The following is a 4,496-nucleotide window of genomic DNA, read 5'->3' as shown; positions in this document are numbered from 1 at the left end:
TGTAGCGAAACAGCCAAATATATCCAAATCGGATTTTAGTAACCATGTTGTGGGCCTGTTAGAACACAAACATAACCGATTTGACGAATATCCACTTTGTTAGATAGATATATATAGTATGCTTACCCCTATACATATCTACCTCTATAGACCCAGTATCCCTGCACATTATAATATGGTACTGGAAATGACCCTGTATATAGTATGCTTTTTTAAATGGGCACCCAATTACCCTTTTCTATCTCCCACAGTCTGCTTTCCATTCATCTTTTTAGCCCATCTATTGATGTGTATGATGTCACTATAGACAGTCTAATATCAAGTTGCAGCTTTCAGACAGGTGCATTTGTGCTATGTGCTTGCTACAATAGAGTTGCATAGCTCTTTGAGATTTTGTACGTTAGCAATCCATCGTTTTATTACTAATTAGCTGAGTAATATTGTCAACTTTCCTCCCTGGGTCAATCCCAAAGTGGAGATCCAAAACTGTTCTCGTAAGTACTTAGGAGTTCGTACTAAAACTAACCCTATAACTCCTGTTGGTTTAATTAGAATGTTTCCTACAGCAATGGAAGACACAGAATTCGGGAAAAGAAAGAGAGAACAGGGAAGAAAGGGAGGACTCAAGCAGAAAGCAAACGATCAAACAGCAGCGCAAGTCGAGGCATCTACTGCTGTTTATACCGAGACAAATGCTGCACAGTTTGCAGTTGTGGCGCCAAGGCTTATTGCTCGTACTGTTACGTGTCTTTTGGTTAAATCTTGCTCTGGCAGCATGCAGACCCTCAGCATAGAAAGACTGTGGTGGTGCCCAGGCTATCTAAATCCATTAAGCCATCAACCTTTCAGTAACACTTTACTTAAAAGCCTGCAGGTATAATGCTTCATAACTTGTTAAAACTATGAGTATTTGTAACGTCTTATAAGTGTTTATAAACCTGTTAATGTTCCTGTAACACTTAACTTAAAAGGATAATTTAAGTAAAAGGCATCATCACAGCTTTTGACTGATGACATGTAGACTTTTTGGGGATTGTATTAACAGTGGATTAATGAACAAAATACTCAAATATCGTTTGAGAGAACAATCCTTTTAAAGCCTGTAGGTAAAATGTATTATGCTGCGTTATAATGTATAGTTATAATTGCCATGAAGATGTATGACCCCCTTATAAGGTCAGATAACKATCTCATAATTAAACGTATTATGTAAACACCCTGATACGGAACTTGGTGATGGAACACTTTTTCTCATAACCCCTATCTAATGAAACCTAACCACACAGGTTGCTAACTCACAGGAAATCCTGGTACACAGATTTTGAGACCGCACCCTATTCAAGGTGAAAATTTACCGTACGCTACATTGACTGTGCGTGCATGCAGGGTCATGCAGGAGGAAGACTCCAAGGAACGTTAGAGGAGTGTATTAGCAACGTTAGCAATGCGTTGAATGAACGTAACCTCGGGAACGGGTGGAGGTATTTCAAATTAATCTAGGAGTAAGAAGACCACAACGGAAATAAGTCGTTGTGCTATATTGTGTTTTATCCTCAATAAGTTATGTATTATTTTATATACACTCAGTGGCCAGTTTATTAGGTACACTCATCTAGTACRGGTTCGGACCCCCTTTGCCCCCAGAACAGCAGGAATTATTCTGGGCATGGATTCTACAAGGTTTGGCATTTAAACYMTGCTCAATTGGTATCAAGGGACCTAACGTGTGCCAGGAAAACATTCCCCACACCATTACACCACCGCCGCCAGCCTGTACCGTTGACACCAGGCAGGATGGGCCCAAGTCCTGACTCTGCCATCAGCATGACGCAATASGAACCGGGATTCGGACCAGGCAATGTGTTTCCACTCSTCAATTGTCCAGTGTTGGTGATCGCATGCCCACRGGAGACGCTTCTTCTTGTTTTTAGCTGATAGGAGTGGAACCCGGTGGTCGTCTGCTACAATAGCACATCCGTGACAAGGGCCGTTGAGCTGTGTGTTCCAAGATGGCGTTCTGCACACCACTGCTGCACTGCACTGTTATTTGCCTGTTAGCTTGCACGATTCTTGCCATTCTCCTTCGACCTCTCTCATCAAAGCTCTGTTTTCCCCCCAKAGGACTGKCGCTGACTGGAWTTTTTTGTTGTTGGTCTCARCATTCTCGGTAAACCCTAGACACTGTCTTGCGTGGAAAACACAGGAGGCTGGCTGTTTCTGAGATACTGGAACCGGCACCTGGCACTTACGATCATACCACACTCAAAGTCGCTTAGGTCACTCGTTTTGCCCATTCTAACGTTCAATCGAACAGTAACTGAATGCCTCGATGCCTGTTTTACAGTATATATCAAGCCATGGCCACGTGACTCACAGTCTGTAAGAGTGAACCGTTCGTGAACGGGGTGGTGTACATAATAAACTGGCCACTGAGTCTGTATTTTTAATTGTGAAATAAATCAAATCAAAAGACTCTGAGAATCCTAAATAATGACTTTGGTTGAATCATTCCCAAGTCATTCAGAGTCATTTTCTCCCGGGAACACCGCCCGTCAGGTGTGGCAGGATTCGGGATGTCATCATCTGGCATCTCTTATTTCCATTTAAGGAGCTACTGGGGCTTCACTGGAAGAAAGATCACACACACACACACACACACACACACACACACACACAACACACACACACACACCACACAACACACACACACACACACACACACAACACACACCACACACACACAACACACCACACACACCACCACACACACACACACACACACACAACACACACACACACCACGACACACCCAACCATGTCTGAAATCTCAGACACCCACCTACACACACCTAGAAAATCACTTAGTAGGACACATACACACAGACACACACAACTAGACAAACATGCAAGTGCACGGACACACACATGCACACACACACACACACACACCATTTCCCATGTATCCGTCATGGCACAGCTGTTAGTATAAAACTTTACCTGCCAGTACAAGTCTATGGGTGTAACCTGTGTGAGCAGACAAACTGGGAACTTATCTGAGTAACATTTCTCTGGGTGGTAGATTGTATAAAATGCACAGAATAATTTAAGATTCATTTATTGTATCTAACGCCAACAGGTATAATTCACAATTATACAATCATAATGCATCATAACACTTGTTATAAGCATGTATGAAAAACTTTACAGTGTCTATAAACTGTAGCAGATAGGGTAGCATATAACACTATGGGCTGGTTTCCCAMACACAGATTAAGCCTGCCAGAGAACCCGAAACTGTGGACATTTTTAAAAGAGATCTTAAAAAACACACCTTTTTGGCTTTGCTTTTCCTTAGCGTGCTTTTTAGTCATTCAGTTTTTATTGTTATTCTTTCGGGGTTTTTTTTTATCCTCGTCTGTTGTGTAGTAAATATTTTCGGTTTTATTTTCATTGTTTTTATTCGTTTTTTCCCCCCTCTGAAGCACATTATTTTGCATTCCATGTCTGAAATGTGCTGTATAAACAAAGCTTGATTTGATTTAGTCTTATAGACTAAAAAGGGTGCTCAATGGGTAATCTCCAGTGAAAGAACTTGAATTYCAAATGCAAAGTCCCAACATTAGCTGGATTCATGCATTGATGCCAGCAGGAGATTTTCACATAAATTCAAGTAACAGTCCRTGTCTTTATCCCAACTTCCCAAGTCAAGATTCCACTCCTAACAACTACCATATGCCTCTCGCTGTACTTTGGACCTGTCCAGTTGTGTGGTCCGTCACTCTAAAATGAAAGGCACCAACCTTGCGCCAGCTGAGTCACCAAAACCAGGTTCATACAAGTTCATGTGTGTATGTGTTTCTGTGTGTGTGTGCCTGCCTGACTGTTGAGTTTGTGTGTGCGTGCATGCATGCATGTGTCAGTCGGTCTATCCGTGTGTGTGTGTATCTGCTTGCCAGCCTGCCTGACTAGGTGCTGCTGCTGAGTGAAAACATCTCAAAACTATTGCTTTCTACTGCACTTTCTCTCACACCAATACCTCAGACCATGTCACACCATGTCATGTAATGCCATACATTATACAAGTTTACCATGTTGATTTGTGGAATGAGTAGTCCTGTATGACTCAGTTGGTAGAGCATGGCACTTGCAGTGCCAAGGATTGTGGTCTGATTCTCACTGGGGCCACCATACGAACATTTATGCACACATGACTACGTCACTTTGGATAAAAGACTGCTGAATAGCATTACATGTCTTGTATAGGCTGTTTTGTGAAAGAAAATGAAAAGCATACAACTCCTAGTCTTCATTAAAGTAGCTTAACTTACCATATCCCTCCCACAGCTAAACTCAGTACCTCAAATCAAATCAAATCAAATATTTGTCACGCGAACTTAGCTCCAAGTTTAGCGGTCCCGGGCCCTGGGCAAACGACCACGGAAGCGACCGCTGGTGTCACACCATACTGTTTACATACAACCAGACTCTACCAGAGC

This window comes from Salvelinus sp. IW2-2015, linkage group LG21 (assembly GCF_002910315.2).
Source record: "Salvelinus sp. IW2-2015 linkage group LG21, ASM291031v2, whole genome shotgun sequence".
In the NCBI taxonomy this organism is placed as follows: Eukaryota; Metazoa; Chordata; class Actinopteri; order Salmoniformes; family Salmonidae; genus Salvelinus; species Salvelinus sp. IW2-2015.
Note: the sequence above shows the minus strand (reverse complement) of the source record.